Genomic DNA, 25,285 nt, shown 5'->3' with positions numbered 1-25,285 from the left:
CTCTCTCTCTCTCCCTCTCTCTCTCTCCCTTTGCTAGCTAACTTTCCTCATTGGCAAAACAATCAGTCTTTCAAGACATGCTGCAGCATTCTTCTCTCCATTCCTTTGTTCATGTTCCTCCAGAACAAAATGTGGAGAAAAAAATATCTTCAACAGAAGTCTTATGGACAGCAAAACAAAGCATATCAAATTAAGCTCAGAGACTAATTATTTATATACAACAACCATTTCTGTGAAATTAACCAAATTTTCTCTCACAATCTCTAGAAATTATACTGTTTAATAAGATCTCTCTCTCTCTCTCTCTCTCTCTCTCTCTCTCTATCTATCTATCTATCTATCTATCTATCTTTCTTCAAACTTTTTCATTCACAAACTTCTCTTTCTTTCTCTCTTTCTCTTCTAATTTTTTCGTAACTGAAGACTTTTACTATTTCCCACATTCTTGTCTGTCTCATTAACAAGGCTTGCACCACCATCACCACCAGCACCACCACCATGCTAGGAAAATATGTTCCTACAGAGCAAATTATGTAAATGGCAACACCACAGAAGTCTTTATGGACAGTGAAACAAAAATAGCAAATTAAGTTAACGAAATAATTATTTATTTAATAACACTATCATCGTGAAATTCACCAAATTTCCTATTTAGCAAACATGTCTTCTCATTAGTATGGTGTTCCACACCCCACCCTTCAGCCCCTTAATCGCCTCTCCCCATTACGTCAATATTACCAGCCATCATTACTCTAGCTATCCTGCTAATTGTATGAGAATGAAGAAGTTTCTACAAGAGGAAGACGTCTGCGTTATCTTAACATGACTGCTTTCGATTGTGAATCAACCCTGGAGCAGAGGTTAACCTGGAGCCAAACAACAACTAATTAAGCCCCCTACCCTTTTTATTATCTCATTATGATTACACTTAGCTGTTCAATGAAAAGACATGGGTCCTTAGCCATCTTGAAGGCAACCCAAACTACAAGAACATTAACTGTCTTCTGCATGGAGGAAGCTTCAACTTTGAAAGTCATGATAAGAGAAATCCATTTTGGAGAGCAATAATTCTGAATAAAAGTCCTTATGGAAGTGGGGCAGCTTGCAGAAAAGGCATCCGGTCTAGGAGAGCAGAACAGTAATTCTATATAAAAACTAATACTGCGTAGGAGAAAAGAACACTTTAGACTTGACAAACAATCTTTGATGCTAGTGCTAATGGAACAATATGATACATTCAGTCGAAGTTGTGAAGTGATTTTGCAAAAGGAAGAGCATCCAGCTAATAAAACAATTTCAGAGCCACAACAGTCACAGATACAATGAAATACTGTAATTTTGTGTATAAGACTACCACTTACTATCATTAGTGACTCAGAGAAGAGGAAGTGATGACTGGCTGTACAGAAAAGGTAATGGTCAAGTGTAACTGGAGTAGATTTTCTTACACAGGTACAAGCTGTGTGATAAGAAGCTTGCTTCCCAACCACATGGTTCTGGATTCAGTCCCACTGCATGGCACCTTGAGCAAGTATCTTCTACGATAGCCTTAGGTCGACCAAAGCCTTGTGAGTGGATTTGGTAGATGGAAACTGAAAAAATCCCCATCATATACATATATATACACGTATATATATTTGTGTGTGTCTCTCTGTTTGTCCCCCCACCATCACTTGACAACTGATGTTGGTGTACTTACATCCCCATGACTTAGCAGTTTGGCAAAAGAAACTGACAGAATAAGTATTAGGCTTACAAAGAATAAAACCTGAGGTTGATTTGTTCAACTAAAGGCAGTGCTCCAGGAAAAGAATAAAAACAATAAAAGATACACATCCATATACACATGTATATACATTTTGCCCATGTTCAGCTTATGCCGTTGTTTGTGCTTTTGCATAAATAGTTCTTTTCTAGATTTATCTCATCATGTTCCACATGTTTCCACCATCATATGGATAGCTGAAACAGCAACATGGGATTTCTCATCCTTGCAGAAAGATTCAATGCTATGATTTCATTTCTGTTTCCTCTGTTAATTTACCTTTCACTGTGGAAACATTATATATAAAATAACATGGAAGTCTGAGTAACTTAATTAGTTTAGATTAGTTAGATTTCAGTAATTATAACTAAACTACTCATCTCTCCCTCCCCCTCTCTCTCCCTCTCTCTCTCGCTTTCTCCATCCCTCTATTTCTTTCTCTGTCAAATATGAATGCATACACATGCATACATATTCAGTCTCAGGTGCATATATATATATATATATATATATATATATATATATATATATATATATATATATATATATATATATATATATATACACACTTAAAACACTGACACAAATTATTCATATTTTCAAACACACATCTGCATCCAACCCCCTTACACACATGCACACACACATACATAAATATATACACTCTCACACATAGAAACCACACATAGAAACACTAACATACATATACACTAAAAAAGCCTCACACTCTATTGTGTTTTGTTGGCTGTCTTGAGGTTCTTTGGTGGCCACAGCAAAGAAGATAACAAACATAATTGTTATTCGTCTTATTGTTGGTGGTCACAGGCTAGCAGTAGGCCTCTCAGTTCAGTCAGTTGCCCAGGACCTCATGAGTTACAGGTTGCTATATCATGTGGCTACCGACAACTGTAGCTGCATGAAAGAGAAACTTTCACATGGCTGCAGAAAGTTAAACTATGAAGCAAACATATTTACTAATGGTTGTCCATAATTTAAGAAAGATTAAATTCTTTGACAATTTTGTCAATAGAAAATGATACTGTAAAAAAGTTACAGTAATTGCAATGAAAACAACTGAATCAAAAACTGTTTTAGTAATCTTATTATAAGTGTTTTCAGCATCTATTCTTAATGTTCCCATTATTTAATTTATTGAGTGAAGAATGTTTACATCTACATGAGATTAACAGCATTCTTCAGACTTTCTTCCACTAATCCTCCACTTCTGATTTATTTGTAATTAAAAGTGTTGAGATCATTGTTAGTAAACTAGTTACTATCTGTCTGTCTTTCTGTCTGACTGTTTCTCTGTCTCTCTCTTAGTCATGACTGGATATGAACACTTCTTGTTGTGTTCCATCTCTTCATTTTAACTTCCATATTATACTAAGCATGCTATTTCTACAAGTTTTTCCTCCGAGTGAAAAATTTAAAAAAGCTATTCTTGTAGGGACACTGGAATTCAGTTTGCTCAGATACCAGGGACCCTAAGGCAGGTTCTGCTGCTGGGCTATGTCCTGGTTTATCTCATTGTTTTTCTTGAGTGGGTGTGGGGTGGGGGAGTAGTAAAGAGTACATATGCCCTGTTATTCTGCAATGTTGGTTAGATATCTACCCAATGGACTGATTATCACAAGTATGGTTATTATTCAATAGTCACAAGGTGGAATACTGTCAGAATCGTTAGCCAGACGAAATGCTTCACAACATTTCTTCCAGCTTTATGCTCTGAGTCCAAATTCTACCAATGTTGACATTGCTGTTCGTTCTTTTGAGGTCAATAAAATAAGTATTTATTGAGCCTTGGGTCAATGTAATCAACTAGACTTCTCCCCACAAAATTTCAGGCCTTGTAAGAATTATTTAAGAATCATTTTAATCGTGTACTTATGATTCTATAGGAATTATGAGAAGGAAAAGCATGACTCTTTTCAGAGCCTCCAAGACTAGTTGAAGGGTGAGATTGAAAGTAGTACCCTCAAACCAAAGATATGGCTTGAATGCTTGTAACAAAGTAAACTTTGTTAAAGGCACCGAAGATGCCAAGTATTGGTCTTAAACCATGAGATAGATTAAGTCTATCATCCAAGTAGGCCATGTTGGGATTTGAACTCAGAATGCAAAGAACCAAAACAAATACTACAAGGAATCCATTCTGGCATTCTTATAGTTTCATCAATCAGTCACCACCCTAGGTTGGCATCTTTTTATCAACTCTGAAAGAACAGAAGGCAAAATGAGATTTGGCAGGATATGAACTCAGAACAAAGAGGTTCAAAGCAAATACCACAGGATATTCCATCTGATGTTTTAAAAGCTCTGCCAATTTGTTGCCTATATAATCCTTTAAAATTTCTTAAAACGGAAAAAATGCTATTATTTCATAAATACATGAAATTCACGCTCCTTAATATGTGTATTCATTTGTACGTTCACTTTTCTCTGTCATTGTCATCATCAATTTGCTTTTTTATTCTTCCAGAGGTTGATGCAATAAGCAGTAGTTATGGCATTAATTCAATCAATTAACTCCTTTCCTACCATTTTATGGCTTTGTGCCAAAGTGAAAAATCAATATTTATCAAATTTAAATGTTCATTTAGCACCTGGTCTATATTTAATCAAACCCAATGGCACAAAAATTGAAGCCAACATCAAACATAGCTGAGAGAAACAAGCAATTTCACACACACACATGATGGACCTTTAGTTTCCATCCACCAAATTCATTCACAAGGCTTTGGTTAGCCTGAGGCTGTAGTAGTGGACACTTGCCCAAAGTGCCATGCAGTGGGGCTGAACCTGAAACCATGCAGTTGGGAAATGAACTTACCCACCTAGCCATGCCTGCACCTATACGATAATGAAGGTTTCAGTTGATCCAATCAACAGCCTGCTTGTGAAATTAAATGTACAAGTGGCACTCCACAGAATTGTATACCCCTAATGTAGGGGTACAGGTTATGATTTCTAGGTGGAGAGAGTGGGTTTTGTTTAGTACAAGCAATTTCCACTTTAAGCTAATTCATAGTGCAAATCATTCAGTGACATGATGACAAATCAAATCTTATAGTGATGAAGTGATAATGATGGGGACAGGTAGAGGAAGTCACTGGGGACCTTTTAGCTTGAACTTTGCACTTTCAACCATGCAGTCACAAACATATGAGAAGACAATGGAAAAAGGGTAGAGAAGCAGATATGAGTATAGCAACTTGGAATGCATGCATACTTCAGGACTACAAGAAACATCTTCAGCACAAAACGGCTCTTTTTCAGAAGTAAAGATGCTAGTATTGCTACTCTTTCAGAGACAAGGCAACCAGATTCTGGTCAGCTAAATGAAGTAGTTGGAGGGTACGCTTTCTTCTAGATTGGTAAATCTGAGGCAGAAAAAAGGTTGTCTGGTGTGGGTTTCGCTATTAGTAATGATAGTGTACATAAATTAGAATCCTTTCCAAATGGAATTAATGAGTGTCTTATGTTATTGCAAATCCCAATTGATCTAGAAAAATATGCTACATTAGTAAGTGCATACACACCAACGCTTGGTTCCACAGATGTATCTATAGTTAAGTTCTATTCCAATTAACAAATATTATTAAACTAAATTCCCACTCAGGATAAAATATTTCCTTTAGATTTTAATACCCATGTTAGATTAGATTACCTTTCTCGACCAAATACTCTTGGTAAGAACCATCTTGGCAAAATGAACTCAAATGGATTCCTGCTACTATCTTTGTGCTGTGAGTTTGAACTTTCTTTCACTAATACACTTTTCCAACAGTCCAATCGAAACAAAATAATTTGGTATCATCCTATTTACTATGTAATTGTCCAAAACCAAGACAGAAATATGGTTCCTCCTCCAAAATACTAGCCTTGTGCCAAAATGTAAAACCAGGCACAAAGCTACAATTTTTCTTTCTGAAAGAAAATAATTATTAGAATAGCTTCCAGTTCTTGAATGGTACTCATTGAAAAGCAAAATTAATCATATTGGTGGTGTGCATTCTGAATGCAAAAAAAAAAAAAAAAAAAATGAGACATAAAGTATTACTGGTATTTATTTTTATTGATTCTGGAGAAATAAAAGGGGGAGAAAAAAAATGGAGACGATGTGAACTGGATTTGCACAAATTGTCAATGAAAAATAATAAAGCATTCTGCATAGGATTCCCCTATCCTTGTAATTTCCCTCACTGTACAGATTTTAGCAAAGTAAGAATTGATTTTTGTTTTTAATCAGCTTAAATGATATATATTTAGTTCTCTTTTAATACATTGACAAGAAAATAAAAAATGAAATAAAGGAAAACAAGAACAAACAAAAATTTTCAAAACAATTTTTTTTTAAATAGCATACTTTTCTGTTAGTAAACATGTTTTTTTTTCTTACGTACACACATACACACATGGACTCACTTATTGCCGGTGTGTGTGGGGGTGGGTGGGGTGGCGGAATGAGGAAGGTACCAGGTGGTCGTAGAATGTGCTAGAAACAATAGCTAAATCTCCCTAAAACACAGACTTTTCCGTCTGAAATTTTTTTTTTAATTCTTTTTTTTCTACCGGAAAGGGCTTCTCCTACCGTTTTTAAGAGCGTAATGTAAAAAAAAAAAATTAAAAAATTAAAAAATTGGCCAAAATTGATCCGAAGGGGGTGGAGGGGAAAATAATTATAAATTTTCAAAAATTATTTTCATAAAAAGTTTTCCGTCATCATTTCCAAGGCAGTGGTTATTAAAAAATGGGAAAATCTCCATCAGACTTAATTATGTTGGTGTCTTGATCCGAAACTCCATTAAAGAATATCATTGAAGTGACTGTAATTCGAACTCAGTGCGCCAAGGTGGCCACTTGAAGAAAAAAGAAGAAAAAAAAAATGTAACCGAATTACGCAGTTAGAGTATGGCGTAGTAATAATATGCGTAAAATTGTTTCAGTTTAGAAGTGAAAAGGTCGATACTTAAAGAGTAAACAAATGTTAAAGCGAAAGAAAAGTGAGAAAGATGTCATAACGAAAAGAGAGGGTGGGAGGATAAAGAAAGATCGGGGTGGACAGATAAAGATAAATAAAGAGAAGCTAGAGTAAACGAGAGAGAGGGAAATACAGAGTAAGAGAGAGAAGTATGAGGAAGAGTGAAGAGAGAAAGAAAAAAAGGGAGAAGAAAAGATACAGACTATGAAAGTGAGAGGTAAAAAAAGTGAGCGAGTAGGAGAAAGAGAGAAAAAAGAAACACATATAATAATGGGAGTAATTTATAGAAGATAAAAGAGGGGGATAGAGAGAAGGGAAAGATTAAAAGATAATTGAGTTTAGGATAAAAACATAGAAAATGTGTGAGGAGAGAAGGAGGAAGGATGCGAGGAAATAAGAGCGAAAAATCTAATTACTACAAAACGTAGTGCAAATGTAAGCGAGGAGGAAAGTAGTGCAGTCACTGTAAAGAGTTCCAAGATGGTGACTAGCTGTTATTAAGTCGATGCTGATCCAGCCTAAACGGATAATTTCCTTCGTTGCGAGGTGTGTATTCTATTTATATTGTATTTATGGTATGCATACATCCATACCTGTATAAATATTTTTGTGTCGTGTATAACAGACGTGTGTTTTCTTAGTATTCTCGAATTAAATGTGTCGTCTGTCCAAGTCGGTGACAACTGTCATTGATAAAATCTCGTAATGGTCTTAATCATAATGAAAAAAAAAACAAACTGTTAGTGGAATATTTAGAAAATATGTGTGTGTATCTGTGATGTGTAGTATTGACAGGCAGAAGGGACAGAGTCCAGAACTAGTGTATATATATATATATATATATATATATAGTAAAATTATTGTCGATTATGAAATTGTATCGTTTCTCATTTTGAGTAAATAAAATGTTAAACTAAACAAGATTACAACCCAATTTTTAAGCAAAAAATATTGAAACCGTAGACGAAGTATATATTCTTATAACAACCTGTTCTGTTGAAGATCTCCTGTAATAAACATTATGTACCAAACCTGACACTATGTGTGTATATATATATATATATATGTGTGTGTGTGTGTGTGTGTATATGAAATGACGCGCACATTAACAGAATTAAGGCTTTGTAAATACAATGACATATATAAATGTACATTTCTATACATTACAAGCAGAAGCACACTGTTATACTGTGTTAAGAGATACAGTCTCATACATATGAGATACAGAAGCACTTAATACTATGTGTATACATATTGCTACCAAAGCACGCAGTATTATAAACAAACACACTACGACAAAGATACATGATTATACACACATGCTCACGCGCACACTTTATTAGCAACATATACACTATGTCAGGTGCTCGCTACAACATGTATACATATACACGCATATCGCATCAGATACTAACTACAACGTACACAAATACACGGATTAGACAATTTCCTTCACACACACATACAAGACACACAATCGATATAGATACATGCATGCACAGTATCTTTATACACATATATATATATACACACTATATACATTCTACAATATAAATACATGCACACACACACACACACACACCACAAGTACAAACATACAGGCACGTCTATAGAAAATAAGTGGGAGTGGAGATGAAGGCAAGCACTTGTTCTGTATTAATTACACTAATTAATGGATTAATATTTATTAACCGTTTCGCTGATATCTTTAGGGGAAAGATATAAACCTTACAATACTCTGTTTCTCTTTATTATGGAATGCAGGGCATGAATATCGAGTCAAAAACAAAAGCAATTAGGGAATATCTTATAACTAGGGTCATAACTCAAATCCCCTTGAAGTCAACTTTGCTTTTCAGTCCTTCCCGGGGGTCGATATTATCAATCAACCTTCCTGCCCACAAGGATGCTGGCCTTGTGCCAAAATTTGAAACCTTATTATTTAAACATCACACAAATTGTAGATGGTCCTTGTGATGTTCCCCCTCAGCTATGCCCAAGTGGCAAATAAAAGATAATTATTAATTATTATTAGCACTAGCTGCTCTTAGTAAATAGAAATGTCTGGATTCTCCTGTCCCTGGGCGGATAACTCTTTCGCCCTTGTAGTATCAGCAATACATTGGGGACGGTTAAATCGACGAGATGCCTTGCGAAAATGTGAAAGCACGATTCTGAATTTTTTAACCAAAATCTTCCATCGTATTTATTTTGTTTTACGTTTTTGACTCCCTCCCCCTCTCATAACTCCCGTATTCATTTTCCCTGAGATATGGGACTTCGGAAGACAACCATTCCAGAAATTATTAGTTGTAGTATCTTACTGAGAAATTCTGTCTTTGAATTCGCTTATATACCTAACTACATTCCTGACAATATCGCCTGTTAAGTCCCTCTCTAACCCTTGTTCCTTCGTGGGAGGTAAACACGAGAAGGGGTTTTTTTTTTTTTTGTTTTGATTATTTTTTTCTTTTAATGTCGTAATATGAAGACTTTTGCAGAATCGACTAAGCTGCAGTTTTCAACATTTAACCCTGACAGACTTGAGGAACTGTTGGCTGTCATGTCACATCGCCTTATGTTCTGCGTTCAAATTTCACATTGTTGAACTTCACATTTTCCCCCTTCGTGAGGTTAATGTTACAAATATCAGTTGCAACGGACTGTGTAATTGGTGCTGTTTCAATCTATTTTCTCCATAGAAAATCTGTCGACTCATAACAGTTAAAAAAATTATTGTCTGTTATCTGTGTTCATTGCCCGTAGACTGGGGTGTCTTGGATTTGCTTGTGCCCTGCTTTTAATGTAGTTGGCACCTCGTATGGTTAAAAACAGAGTTTGGGTCTCTCTCTCTCTCTCTCTCTCTCTCTTTCCTTTGTTCCTCTTTCAGTGCCAGATTATAAAATTGTTTTCATATTCCAGTGAGAGGTGTCGATTGTCTCAGCCAACCAAAAATCAATGCTATTAATAAACAACAGTGTGGTGAAATTCTTAGATAGTAGTAGTAGTAACAACACACACCAAATAAAAATATGTTTTGCGCACTAACATCAAAACATTGTTGATTCTTCCAAACAAAAACAAGCAACACAATTATATTATTATTATTATTTGGTCGGCAGTCGAGCTGGTTGACACCGTTTTTTGGCAACTTTTTTTTTTCTTTCTCATATTCTAGTAATAAGGGAGGGAAATAGTTTTGATTTCATCTTTCGTACACACTCTTCATTACACATACACAAACCCTCTGTTTAACTGAGCTAACGAGGGATCCTGTATGTAGTTGTTTGATCTATTGGAAATAGCAGCCAGATTTCTTTCAATTTACATATCCTAACCGTCTCAGAAAATTATATTGCATACAGCTGTCCTGTATTCACGTCACACAGGAAAGAGACTGGTTGGACATGGTTGAAATGCCGTTGATCGTCTCGTCTGCTCGATCAGGACCAACCCGTAGCCAAACAACAGCCAACAGCGCAAGATCCTCATATTAGATCGATCTAATTGATGGCTTTAGTGACTGAATATTACTTTTATTGTATCAATCCCCGAATTCATGGCCGGTAAAGACAACCTTGGCGGGATTTGGTTTGGCATTAGCCAGTTCAAGAAACAGCACTTTTCAGTGGGATGACAAAAAAAAAACAAACCTTTATATGTTTATTCAACCTGCTAGAAATAGTAACCAAATCCCTCGCGAAGTATACACTCTCGTCTTAAAAAACAAATCATTAAACAATATAGTCCTTGATATATAAAAAGATGGGGGTGGTCGTCTCTGGAATGTCTTGGATCATAGCTTTGGGGGTAAAGGAACAACAAACAACATGTTTAACAACATCCGTGTTAGTACAATGAAGTTATTGTTGTCGTAGGTTATAAAAAAATATACCAGCCCAAACGCACACATACTCACCATTCATTCAGCACAGAATGAATGACTGAAAAACGGCATATATTTTACTAAATGTTTACTAATTGCCGCGTCTACTTACTATAAGGGAAGCATGTCATTCATGTGCGCCGTTAATGTATTTCGAGATGCATGGGTGCCACAAGAGACCCAGTTTTCTCATTTGAGCATAGGGTTAGATTTATATGGGAAGATTAGCTGTAAGTTGTCTGTCACGACGAATCCAGTAACATCATTCATTCACTGATGTTTGTTTATTTTATCAATTCAACTCTGGTTTGCGACGAAGTGTAAAGTTGGTTCCAGCAAGGATATGCCCCACCCCGGGGAGTGTGTGGGTGGGGGTGGGGAAAGGTATTTTCTCCGCTACTGTCATTTGGTAAGGAAAATGCTCTATTTAGTAACATTCCTTTGACTTTATGTCCCAAGTCGATTTTCTTTTTTATATTTCCTACCTCGATGAAATTAAATCCTGACTAACTCTACTCTCCCTAAAATATCTGCACTTGTACTGCAGTTAGACTTCGTTATTTGGTTCCTTCAGAGTAGGATGTATGCATAAATACACATGGCTTGGGATTTGCTTGAAAGTGATATTACTTGTTCCACGAATTCGGGTGACTAAACATGAATATTAGCCATCAGTGACACCGAAGTCAGCATATACAGGTAGAGGAGAGTCTACATTTTCAACCGGACGCCTACACAGGTGATAAATTTGTGATCTGCATTGTCGACCTAGTTAGGTTGAGACTTGGTTTACTGGAAGCAGAGCGTGTCATTCCCGGCACATTCAACCTACTGCGACCGGATTAGTGAGCAACTTGTGAGTTTGGTTCGCTTTGAAGAGGGCGATTAAAACTAGAATCAATAGGATTTAGTTAAGAAGCAGCGATCGAGAGGAATAGATTATAGGAGTAGCTTGTGTGTAAAATAGAAGAAGCGATTAGGAGAGACATCCTGGCCGACATGCCAGTGGCAACAATGGTCCATTTCCAATTATTCAAGACACAACACCAGGGTAGTGAAGGTGGAAAAAAAAATCCAATTCGGTCTTTGACGGACTCGACCAAACGCATACTACTACTCAATCCGAGGTGGTGGTGATGTGCAACTTTCGAACAGCACTATTATCAACTGTTTAGAACAGACAGAGGACAATAGCAGACTTTAGTGCCTACCTTAACAGTCTGACGCAGCTCTCGAGTCTTGCGAAAAGCTGATTACTGCAACCGACGTGTTGTCATTCGGGGAGGAACTTGCCTGGCATTGTTTAATCTACATTTTGCCAGAAATGCTCGTCAATCCCTTGGTAGACGTCTGCTGTAACTAGCAACAGAACAGAACTCAGGATATAGATGGCTGAGGAAGGATGCGAACAGGGGCACCATTATTTTGAATTTTGGTTTTGGTGTTAGCAAGGTGGTTGACGCTTGAGATATCGTAGAGAGGCTGGGTGGGTAACAAACCTAGCTTCGGCAAAGTTCTAGTCCGACGGACCAGTTAAGTTTCGGGTGAGGCTACATCTTCAAGAGAAATTCCAAAAGCATGGAAGTGCAATCAACTTGGCCTATACCTGATGTATGTGCTTGCTCAGTTCCCAGTCATTGCTATTTGTGGCACTGTCCCACAGCTGTAGCTGCGTGTAAGTTGGATCTGCCTGGCAGCCCTCTACATCAGGAAGATCACATTACCGTCTCTCTTTGACCGGGGAGAAGAGATATTTTTTTTCTCTGCTTTTTGGATACAACTAAAAAGGTGTGGTGTATGCGATTGAAACTACTGAGGATAGGCGCTTGACTGTTTCAATACCACCTGGAGAGGAAGGTGAGTGTAGAAACGGAAGTAATGCCCTCCATTAAATTTGTTGAAAGGTGAATGAGATTGGCGCGAGTGAAGCGGCCCATTCGTTCAGTCGTATGAGGTATGGCAGCTTACTTGGTAGTCGGGGTAATCTCGGAGCTGTACGTTGTCTAGCGTTGCTTTTATTTCATTCAATAAAAACTCCCACGCTTAATGCTGCCCAGACTATTAGGAAGAGTGAAATAATAGAATAGCTGGATTATCTCTGGACTTAATACCCCAGTATTTAGTTTCGTTCATCCAAATCACTTAGATTATTTGGTACTTAATTTATCGATTGCTACGGGATCGATAAAATAAGTACCAGGCAATTATACTAACGTCGATTAAGTGACAGTACTCCTCACCCTTTCAACTAATACCAAATTGGTGCAGCGTCGGGCTGGTTAGCTTACTGTATATTTAGATGGATCCTCTGGCGACCTACTAGGAATAAATCCAATCTCTCAGTTCTATATTATACGAAGCAGCAATCCTAAATATTTCAAACGAAACTGGATGGGCACCGCAGGAACACCTCTGATCATAGAGGTCTGCTTGATCAGGCTATCCGCAGGCCAAACTAATGAATACGAACAGCGAAGTAACTGCTATGTACTTCCCACATGCAGTGTGTTTGATTTAGAAAAATACCCGTGATGGCTAAATAAAATCTTTCCTTTAAAATATTTATGAATTGCTAATTAGTAATTAAATATTTTTAGTAGCATTTACGTAGTTTATTGTAATTTACAGAAATTGGCCGAGTGAAGATATCTAATCAGAAACATTCTCAGACAGCATACAAATTAGCGGAGCTAAAATTTTAATCACGTTTAAACTCTTATGTGGTTCGTTATTAAATAAATATTTACTAATTGTTACTATATGAATTAATATGTTAACATTTATATTGTGTATATTTTATGCTCAAAATATTATTTTCTAAAGTCCTAGTGTATACAAATATAAAATATGAGTGTGTATGTATGTATATGTAGACACGTGTGCATTACAACAGATCTTATCCACCAGTGAAAGGTGAAGAGCTTGTCTTAATGTCAGTTAAATAATTAATAAGCTGACATTAAGTAAATAAGGATCAATGTTAACCAGATTCTAGCACGACTAATCCACTAGCTATATGGTTAGTGGTTGATTGCGTTTAATTATTAAAATTGATAGAGGCTAATGTATGAATACATGTATGTGTGTCTTTCCTTCTCTTTTTGTAGAACCAAACACAAGTACACTTTTATGAGCAACCGTTGTTGCTTCTCCGAAAGCTAGATTTTTGGATTCGCCTTTCGTATAACTGGCAAAGCATCATGTTTATGCTCCTCTCTCGTCTACAAACCATCTTTTAACTTGTCTTCTGCAGATATTGCAAACGCAAGGGGTCAAACTGCTAATATCAATATATTCCGACAAATATACATCTTTGTACTTTGCTTCGAGATTCGTTCGCTAAACATTTCAACAAGTAACACAGCAAGATACCCGTTCTGCTGAGGATATTCATAAGTGCGAAACATGTTCAGAATTGCCTCGAGCATTTGCCGAGGAAAAAATTAATATTAATTAGCTGTCTATTTTTTTTCTTTTGGTTTTCGTTTATATTTGACCCCTAATGATCCAATCATTACATGTATTTTTTTTTCTTCTCGTGGTTGTGTGGGGTGTATGTATTTTGTCTGACACTTTTAGATTTTACTTGTTTCAGTCATTGGACTGCAGCCATGCTGGGGCACTGCCTTGAAGGGTTTAGTCGAATAGATCTCAGCACTTATTTAAGTCTGGTACTTATTCTATCGCCTCTTTTACCGAACTGCTAAGTTACGAAGACGTAAACAAAGTAGCACCGATTGTCAGGCAGCGAGAAAGATGACACAGATGTGTGTGTGTGTGCGCGTGTGTATGTGTACATGTACATGTACACACACGATGGGCTTTCAGAGTTTCGGTCTACCAAATTCGCTCACAAAGCATCGGTCAACTTGGATCTACAGTAGAAGCTACTTGCCCACAATATTGCGCAGTGGGATTGAACCGGAAACCACGTAGTTGCAAAGCGAGCTTCCACACCACACTACCCTCCCTCTCTATCTCTATATATAATGTGTGTGTGTGTAATATTTACACTCGTGTGTGTGTGTGTATATTCTCTCGAGTTTCGAAAGTAAAGGGACGTAATGAACACGGGAACAGTTTTCAACATAATTTCTGTTTTCCTTTTCACTTGATTTACACTAAAATTGGCGGATTTCAAAATTAGTCAATTCTCTTATCACATCAATTTTTGTTTTCTACATCTTTCTTTCTGAATAAGCACCACCGCATTGTTTATCCGTAAGTAATAAGGCTAGTCAGCTGCTTTTATTATTTTGATTAATAATTATTTTATTAAGTAAATTTTTTTTAATTTATATTTACTAAGTAAAGTTAATATTATCGTTTCAGAGAAATTTTTAGATAAAAACATTAAGACTAACACACACACACACACTCGTACATCTTCTCAAGGCCTGCTAGAAATAGCAGCCAGATCTTCCTCAACTCACCACTCCGTCGTCTTCAGAAGTGAAAGACTACTGCTACATTGAAATCATAATCGCCTTTCATAATAGGAACTGACCGCAATTAACAACACTTAAAGGGAAGCGACCAACCAAAGTTCGGGCTGACACACGTTGTCTGCCTGTTTTGATAAACGTTTTTCACTCGCTAATCGTACTGATTGTTTTAACATTTGGCAATATCTGAATATTACAGCGAAGTTACTTAGTTGCTAGGCAGTGTAATAATAAAAAAAAAGGGCATTCGTTACTGATGTGTCTCGTAAATGTCTTGGAAAAGAGAAGCCACAAAGCCAGCAGTTAGGATTTGTTTGGCGGGAGGGAGAGGGTTACGGTAGGAAGAAACAAAACAAGGCTTTATGGGTTAGATTTATATGTTAAACACTTGATTTTTAACTATTATTTTCGGTAATGTTGTTGGGGGTGAGTATGGTAGACGTATGCGATAGCAACCACTGTTTGTTACCCCCTATACACACACCTCAGGCATTTTGCATTGTTTACTAAACTAGCTGCGTGCAGTTCTAGTTGTTGTATATAGATGTAATATATGCATGTAGCTTTATATACACAATATCGGAGATCTCTTTCTTCATACTAGATCTTCTACACCACAGTCCAACAGTCCAAAGATAGGTTGCTGTAGTTAGACCACAATCCAAACAGAGATGACAGCTGCTTGTGTCACACCATTATTAGTATGCTGTGGGAATAATTGATTTCTAACATTGGTACAAGGCTTCCCATTTCAGAGGTGTATAATGTAGTCGATGGGATCGATACCAGTATGTATGTATGTCCTCGTCTCTCTCTCTCTTCTCCAAAAGCGAATTGCTCTCAATAATAATAATAGCTAACATTATAACGGACGATTAATTGTGTGAAAAAGGTGACCTATCGATTTAAGCGAAATAGTACATTAGTGATACTCATCTTATCAATCAGGGAGGGATTGTAGTCGGAGTTCAAGTCAATGTAAAGGAGACATTTTTAACCTGATGCTATTCCATTTCTTCAACCCCATTTCCCTATTTCCCTCTAGAAAAAGAAGGATTTCCATCACAATTTCACATTTTTTCTTTACACTCTCCTTACTTGATGTCGGCTTATGAAAAACAAAAAACAAAACCTGGAACCCAAACCATCTCACTACAGCAACTTAGACGTCTGTTTGCAACTGTTGTTCCCTTTGTGTTGTGATCTAACTAGATAACAAGAAATGCTTTATTATTATTATTATTATAGGCAGTGACTAATAACCGATGCTCTACTTGTCACCACTTAAGGACTCACAATACACTGATTGATTGTAAACAAAGATATACAATTATGTGCTCCAACTATAGATAACTCTTTAAATACATCATCTAACTCCGTTTTCACTGCAACCTGCCCTTAGTCTGCTGTAAAACAACCATTACTATTCAGCATATTCTCTGAACGCAAATCACTGTATTACTCAGAGGCGCCATCCTCATGAAAAACAATAGTTAAGTTACTTAACTATTTAATCTAAAGTCTTACTATAACTGAAATAGTGTACTATTGTGTCACTACATCTAATTACAGCAGGCTTCAGTAATTCAACAGTCGTTAGCTACATCCTAATTATAGACCAACTACTTATTATATACTACTATTTATTTATGGTAGACTGACTGCTATACTCATCAGTATAGATGTCTAACAAGGTTTAGCTGTTTTCTTCACCATTGCTGTATAGACTGTTGACAACTCAGTACAGCAATAACCACCACTGACTGGGTTGTTGACTAATTACTACACCAACAATCAGTGAGCGTGCCTTCTCTTCTTGGTGGCTTCTCGGCTCTTAGAAGAACGATTCTGCAACTTCTTGCCGAACAACCTGCGTAGATCATTTATGTATAGTGATCGAATGTTTGTACTTTACATGAGTTTACTCCCTCCATTAAATCAACATTACCTGTACAGGTGCACAAAGTGAGTGCAGAACAACATGAAATGAAATGTTTTGCTCAAGAACACAATGTATATCTGGTTCAGGATTGAAAACTACAAACTCATGACTGTGAGTGCAACACACTAACCGCTAGGCCAAGTGTCTTTTCCTCATCTGCCAGTATACAACAATATACCACACACTAACCATTGTCATAACTATCAGGACTAAAATCCAGTGTGTACTATTCTACCAGATAAGTGAATGCTTCTACTATAGTTTACAGTTCTCTAAATGTGAGCCAAGGTTCCATTTCATAGCTCTCTGTTCTTACAGTTGAAATTAACTTTGCCTGTTTGCAACGTTGCCTTCCTGGCACTTGTGCCAGTGGCATGTGAAAAGACATTCGAGTGAGATCGTTGCCAGTGCCGCTGGACTGGCTCCTGTGCAGGTGGCACATAAAATACACGATTTTCAGCGTGGCCGTTGCCAGTACCGCGTGACTGGCCTTCGTACCAGTGGCACGTAAAAGCACACGCTACACTCTCAGAGTGGTTGGCGTTAGGAAGGGCATCCACCTGTAGAAACTCTGCCAAATCAGATTGGAGCCTGGTGTAGCCATCTGGTTTGCCAGTCCTCAGTCAAATCGTCCAACCCATGCTAGCATGGAAAACGGACGTTAAACGATGATGATGATGATGATGAAGTAGTGAGTAAAGTGCCTGTGAGACACCAAACTGTCTATAGAACTTCCTCACTTGCATTAACCCTTCTTTAAGAAAGGCCTTGTGTTTAGTCAAAACAATCTAGAGGGGGTGGGGACCGATGATGTTTGTATTTATAAGATGACCGCAAAAAAAAGTAACATTGCATTGCCACTCCCCACTCCATACAACAGACAAACGTATGCATGAGTACTTTGTCTCACATGCAGGCTGGTCAAAGACAGAAATCAATCAGATGAACTCATAGAAAATTAGTGATTTAATAAAGCATGGATTAATTTAAGAACAAATGCTTGTGTAGACACACAGAAATATTGCAACGTGCAGCACACAAATTTGTTGCAAGCTTGTATGGAACATCTGTCTACAAAAACAGAATACAATAATCATTATGGCCACAACCAAGTTGCAATTTATTACATTTCATTGATTCTTCAATCACCAACTCTTATCCTCTCTGCTGCTCTTTTTCTATCAGATTTTGTTGGTTCTCTTGCACTTTTTATTGCATGCACTTTAACTTTGACAGACTATTTGAGCTGGCAAAGATAATGAAGAACTAGGTTACACGCATATATGAATGTCTAATATGTGTGTCTTTCTCAATTGCGTGTGTGTGTATTTATCTTTTACATGTCTCAGGCATTAGACTGTGGCCATACTTTGGGTACCACCCTGAAGAATTTTTAGCTGAATGAATCGACCCCAGTATTTTATTTTTAAGCTTGGTATTTATGATATCAATTACTTTCATTAAGCCACAGAGACATAAACACACCAATACTGGTTGTCAAGCAGTGGTGGGGGACAAAGACGCAACAAACTTCTTTCAGTTTCCAAATCCACTCACAAGGCTTTGGTTGGCCCAAAGCTATAGCAGAAGACATTTGATCAAAGTGTCACGAAGTGGGACTGAACCCAAAACCATGTGGTTGTGAAGCAAACTTCTTACCACACAGCTATATCTACATCTGAACATGCACACACATCTCTGCCTTCCTGGCACTTGTGCCAGATGGCACATGTAAAGACATTCGAGCGAGATCGTTGCCAGTGCTGCCGGACTGGTTCTTGTGCAGGTGGCACGTAAAATACACCATTTTGAGCGTGGCTGTTGCCAGTACCGCCTGACTGGCCTTTGTGCCGGAGGCACGTAAAAGCACCCACTTCACTCTGGGAGTGGTTGGCATTAGGAAGGGCATCCAGCTGTAGAAACTCTGCCAAATCAGATTGGAGCCTGGTGTAGCCATCTGGTTTCACCAGTCCTCAGTCAAATCGTCCAAACCATGCTAGCATGGAAAGCGGACGTTAAACGATGATGATGATGATGATGATGATCACACACACACATTTCTGTTTGCTTTGTAGTTCAGCATTCTAAGACTTTTTATCAGTTGATCTTGCTTTGAGATGGAAATGCAGTGGCTCTTCTGTCATGAACCACCATCAGTATCCAAAATTTAACTACCTCAAAAATTAAATGGCTATATTTTTGACTCGTTTGTTTGCTTGCAAAAGCAATAAAATCCAAATCATTGCTGGAGAAGACAAAGTTTTAATCATTTTATTGTAGCCATGCTGGAGCACTGCCTTGAAGGACTGTTTAATGGAACAAATTGACCCCAGTACTTTTCTTTCACAGTGTGGTTAGAACCTGGTGCAGCTTACCAGTTTTCAGCCAAACTGTCCAACCCATGCCAGCATGGAAAACAGATATTAAATGAAGATGATGATGGTGTGCTTATTCTATTGGTTTCTATTGCTAAACTACTAAGTTACAAGGATGAAAACAAACCAACACCAGTTGTCAAGCAGTGGTGAGACAAACATATACATAGATAGATAGATAGATAGATAGACAGACCAGTTGCATGAATAATCTCTGTTAATTGAAGTTTCTCAACTTTATTACACAAAACCTTAATACACGACTGTTTAGCGCACAGACCACCATCATTCTGGTTCAATTGACTGAATAACATGTTCAGTGTATTGTGTGACTGAGTATTCCACAGATATTTACCCGTAATATAATCTTCAGGCAGGATCAGCATTACACAATGTATAAGGCTGGTCCCTTTCTAATTACTGGTATAGTACTTCTGATGGCCATCCATGCAATTTCTGTGTACCTGGTTTCATTCGTAAGGCTTTATTTCACCTGTGATTTGGAGTTGTGATAAAAGATACAGAGCCAAGATGTCACACAAGGGTATCAGATCCAAGGTTTGGTTAATGTAGAGCAAAATCCTTAACCATTCAACCATGCCTACATCCATAAAACACTACAACTACTACTACTACTACTTTTACTGCTGCTACTGCATTCCAGTTTATGTGAGGTGGTTGTGTGTAACAAAGCATTTAATACCCACTCCTGACAAGTTTTTTTTATTTATTTTTTTTATTTTTTTATAAATTGTTTTATTATTGCCCTGGTCTGTTCTGATATATATATTCTTTGTGGTTGACATTACAAACTTGATTCTTTTCTCCCACGCACAACTGTCTCTCTCACCAGCCCACTTACTTCCTTCCTGACACACATACACACACATATCAACACACACCTGCTACACTGCCTTTCTGATGTATATATATATATACTCAGATTTACATGTGCATACATTTACACACCAACATTGTCGAATATGGTATTTTTTTAATACTAAAATTAGTAAGATTGACTCTATTTGACAAATTTAATAAAACCTTCATGAAATTTCATAAAGCTTTTGCTAATTTCTACAAAATTTTACTTTGATGTCCAAATGTCTGAGTATGTTTTATAAGGGTCCATTGCGCAGGGGCAACTCATCTTCGGTCACTGGTGATCCATTGTTGTAATTTCCTAAGTTGTGATTCATCAGCTTCAGTATTTCAAATGTGTTTTGTTTTAGCTTTATTTAATGACTTTTTTAATGTATATCTAACTTAACCCATATATCATAATGGCTTAGAAAATGAGCTATAAAGAGTGATTTATGAGAAAACCCATGCAGGAAAGAAAGCCAGTATAAACCTAGATCTGAACAGAAATTTCACTTGTCATAAAGTGTCTTAAGATTAATTGTTTTAGTCCAAGTTCAAAAAACTTGAAACACTGTTGGGATTACCTGGGTGTCTTACTATATTTGAGAAACATCTTGGCAAAATGTTTAGAAAATTTTCAAGTAATTGTGTAGATGTTTAAAGTAAGTGATTCCTTGTGACCTTCTACTTTTTCATTTAGCATGTTTCAGCAACTGAAAATGTGTTAGGAAGTTTTTCTAGTTGTGCTATGAAATGTATAATGTTTAGGAATGGATTCTTTATGTAACACCAGGGATTTAGTGGTTGATCCTTACTGTAGTAAAAACCATATCTCTCACATGGCTAGGTAACCTTTGATTATTTTAATATTTCTGTTCCATTGGGAGATATATTGACGAGGTCTGTCCATAACTTGTAATAATAATAATGCATAGGGCACTATTTGTGTCATCGTATTTTGTTGTGATTTCTTGTAGAGATCACATTTTGTACATCAATTTTCTTCCTTCACTATCTTTTATGTGTGTTGTGAATATTGTGGAAGAGTCACACTATTTGTATTTTTACATTTCATGTATACATGCGTGCGTGGTATGCTTAATGTTATTGAGGATTAGTTGTATTTGATATTCTCTTATGCTGTTGCTAAGAAGGGAAACGGAGGATTTAGATGGTATTATTTCCAGTATGTTGAGGAAGTTTCTCGATGATTTGAATTGAGCTTAGAGTAGTTGATTTGAATTGAGCTTAGATAAGGCTGTCTGTATGTTACCTCAAATAAGATACCCACACTACAACACCTAGCAAACGTGCTTGTCAGGCATTGCTCAAAAATCAGCTACAGGAACATAAATAACATGTATGCTGCATCCACTTAGAAGACCATCATTCTAATTTCTATTTCAATTTCTTCTTTCCATCAGGCATATAAAAACAATGGGAAAATTTTAAAAGGGATCAGAGCTACACAAAAATCAAAAACACACCCGAAATTCAGGTCTAGGAATTGCTGTACTCACAAATAGCTACAAGTCCTTATACAAGCTTTAGTAATATGGAAAGTAGACAAAATTACAACAAAAATGCAAAGTAATGTCATGTAAACATGTAGGAAAGTCCTTTATACATCTTATAAAATTGTAGAGGGTTTGACCCTTGACGTCATTAATTTGTACTTCCTCTCTAAACCACAACACACATTTAGTCCATTCCTCACAGTAAATATGATGGCTGCAACAACAAAACACCTACATATATGTACTATTTTAACACACTTGACTTCAGTAGAGCTTTTCATCCCATTCCCCATTGTCATTCCATACATACATACTCAGCACCACTTACAAAAGAACACAAAATGTATAGATATACATATATAATGAGTTACCTGTCAGGCCACCAAGCCTATGTAGTGCATGGCCCAAACCTGCAATCATTTGAATGGAGTTCTACTAGGATTTGTTCCCTCACCTACTCTTTTTTTGCTTGTACCTTCACAACCTTCCCATATCTCCACAAATGTCCTCTGCATTATCAGTCTGTGTGGGTTTGACATTTTGATTTGGTTTTTATGTACCAAACTTTGTTTCCAGTTTTTATAAACCAACCAGGGTATGTGTATGTGTGTGTATATATCTATATATCTTTCTCTCATTTCTCTTTTACTTGTTTCAGTCATTTGACTGTGGTCATGCTGGAGCACCGCCTTCAGTCGAGCAAATCGACCCCAGGACTTATTCTTTGGAAGCTTAGTACTTGTTCTATCAGTCTCTTTTGCCGAACCGCTAAGTTACGGGAAAGTAACCACATTTCCATCGGGTGTCAAGCGATGTTGGTGGGGAACAAACACAGACACACAAACATATACACACACATACATATAAATATGTATATATATATATATATATATATATATATATATATATATATATATACGACGGGCTACCTTCAGTTTCCATCTACCAAATCCACTCACAAGGCTTTGGTCTTCTGTCTCTCACTTGTTTCAACCATTAAACTGCGGCCATGCCTGGGCACTGCCTTGACTTTTTGAGTGAATAAATTAACCTCAGGACTTATTTTTTAAAGCCCAATACTGATTCTGTTGGTCTCTTTTGCTGAACCTCTAAGTTATGTGAACATATGTAAAATAACAGTTGTCAAGTGGTGGCAGGGGCAAGCACAAAACAAACAAACACACACACACACACCTGACAGGCTTCTTTCACTTTCTGTCTATCAAATCCACTCACAAGGTTTTGGTTGACCTCGGGCTATAGTAGAATGGTGCTACACAGTGGGACTGAACCCAGAACCTTGTGGTTAGGAAGCTAACTTCGTACCATGCAGCTTCTGCCTTACTTGTTTCAGTCATTGGGCAAGTTGAGGCACCACGCTGAAGGCTTATAGTTGAACAAATTAACCCTAGTACTTATTTTTTTGAAATTGTGGTATCAGTTTTTCTGGCTGAATCGCTAAATTATGGGATGCAAACAAGCCAACACCCACTGGTTGTCAAGCTTACACTCATGCACTACAGGCTTCTTTCAGTTTCCGTTTCCCAGATCTACTCACAAGGCTTTGGTCGGCTCAGAGTTATAGTTGAGGACACTCGAGGTGCTATGCAGTGGAACTGAATCCAAAACCATGTGGTTGGGAGGCAAGCTTCCTACAAACACAGCCATTTGTGTGTGTGTGTGTGTGTGTGTGTTTATATGACTCTTTTATCTGATTAATGAGGTCACAGTTTCCTGAGAGCAGGCACACACTTGTATTACCTTAAGCATTAATCGCCTTTATTCAGACTTGAAATGTGTAAATTTGTCTATGAATGAGTCATCCACTTGTGTGTGTGTGTGAATGTATACTATACAGACCTAATTTTTTATGCTCTGTCAGTTGGTGTGTGTGTGTGTGTGATGGAATGATGCTAACAGAAAATTACTTTGCACATGACCATTCGATATCGACTCCTCCCTTTTTATACACACACACACACACATTTTTGTTTATTGTGTTTGTCAGTCAGATCTTACTCCGACAGCTGTTGACCCGGTTTCATTTCTTGCCAACGGGGGAGCCTCTCTGTTATCGCTGTACCTGCTAGAAATAGCAGCCAAGTATCCCTTCAAAATTTTCATATAAATTTTTTTTTTTAAATAATATGATTGGAACATTGGAGGATCTTGTTAGATTTCTTCCAACCATTGGAAGTATTTCGAATTTTCTCTTGACATAACTTCTTCATTAAATTCCTAGAAAAAACAGTTTTTGACATCAGCATGCAAAACTATATTTCTTGGAGAATTTTTATGTTTTTTGTTCTAGTAATGAAGCTTGCCTAGTGATGAGCTAGGTTTCATGCAGCCTGCTGCTTGAAAAAGGTTGCCCTTAATGTGAGGCTTAAAATATAAGAAGGTATTCATGGTTTGAATGATTCTAGTAATGTTCACTTAATCATGGTTGACCTCGACTAAAGTCTCAACAACCATTTTATTTCAATTCACTTACACGTTAATTGAAGCTGTGGCAGGGGACAAAGACGCACACACACACACGTGTGTCTTTCAGTTTCCATCTACATAGTACACCTACAAGGCTTTGGTAGAAGCCACTTAGCACTTATCACTTTTATATCAACAGAAATTTGCAAAATTGACTGAGGCCGAATTTCGCGTATTAGTGCCATGTATGAAAGTTTCAGCTCTTGAGTCACTTTGTAACTTTCTGCAGATTTGTGAGGTAGATTGTGATGATCAATTTGGATATCTGCATGCCGATACCTATGACGATGTTCATGTGTGTGAAAAGAAGGGCATTCCTTGAAGAGAATGAAAGAGAAATGATTGGGCCAAGTATTTAACATAGGATCTGAATGGTGATAGATACACATTGGGGTTGACAGTGAAAGGAGAGAGAGAGAGAGATGTGGTGGTGGTGGTGAATTAGTTCTGAAGGATGAGCAGGGCAACAGAAGTTGTAGTAGCAATAAAAGAGAGAGAAGAAACGGTTCATATGTGAGCTTTGAGGTTGTCTGAAAAATTACCCAAACTGCTGCCCGCAGGACTTTTTCTGAATGGCATGCATAACGAAAAATTACTCTGAAATTTTTTAGTAGCGCGGCCAACCTGATTGTTATCCATGTCTCATACGGCCCGTTTCTCGGAAAAAGGTTTCCCATGGCTAACGTAAAGTGATATAACTAAATACCACAAGGCATTTTATCCGACGTTCTAACGAGTCTGCTACCTGCTGTCCTAATAAGATATACAAGAGACAGCGGACTTAAAATTACTAAGCAGACACCCACCCACTCGTTCACCCGTTTCTCGTTTATTTAGAATGGATGAGTATGAGAGTAAAAGTGCACGATAGGTCATCCCTTAAAGATGTAGACGTAGGTGTTGTGTGTAGGGGTACGATAGATTTGTTTGTTGTTTTTGCAATGAAACATCGCGTGCTTCAATTTGCTTTGAACTTCAATCAACCTGTGTTCAAAATTTTTCCTTTTTTTTTTTTTTTTT

General features: G+C 37.2%; 1 protein-coding gene across 1 annotated transcript in view; it reads left to right on the top strand.

Moving 5' to 3' along the window:
* Positions 1–7,139: 7,139 nt before the first annotated feature.
* Positions 7,140–25,285, top strand: part of LOC106876754 (DENN domain-containing protein 4C) — a 129,521-nt gene continuing 111,375 nt past the window's right edge. The window contains exon 1 of the mRNA XM_014925442.2: positions 7,140–7,295. The gene's annotated coding sequence lies outside the window, so the exon portion shown is untranslated. The remainder of the gene's footprint in view (positions 7,296–25,285) is intronic.

This window comes from Octopus bimaculoides, chromosome 12 (genome assembly GCF_001194135.2).
Source record: "Octopus bimaculoides isolate UCB-OBI-ISO-001 chromosome 12, ASM119413v2, whole genome shotgun sequence".
In the NCBI taxonomy this organism is placed as follows: Eukaryota; Metazoa; Mollusca; class Cephalopoda; order Octopoda; family Octopodidae; genus Octopus; species Octopus bimaculoides.
This window is presented reverse-complemented; position numbering and strand designations above follow the sequence as displayed.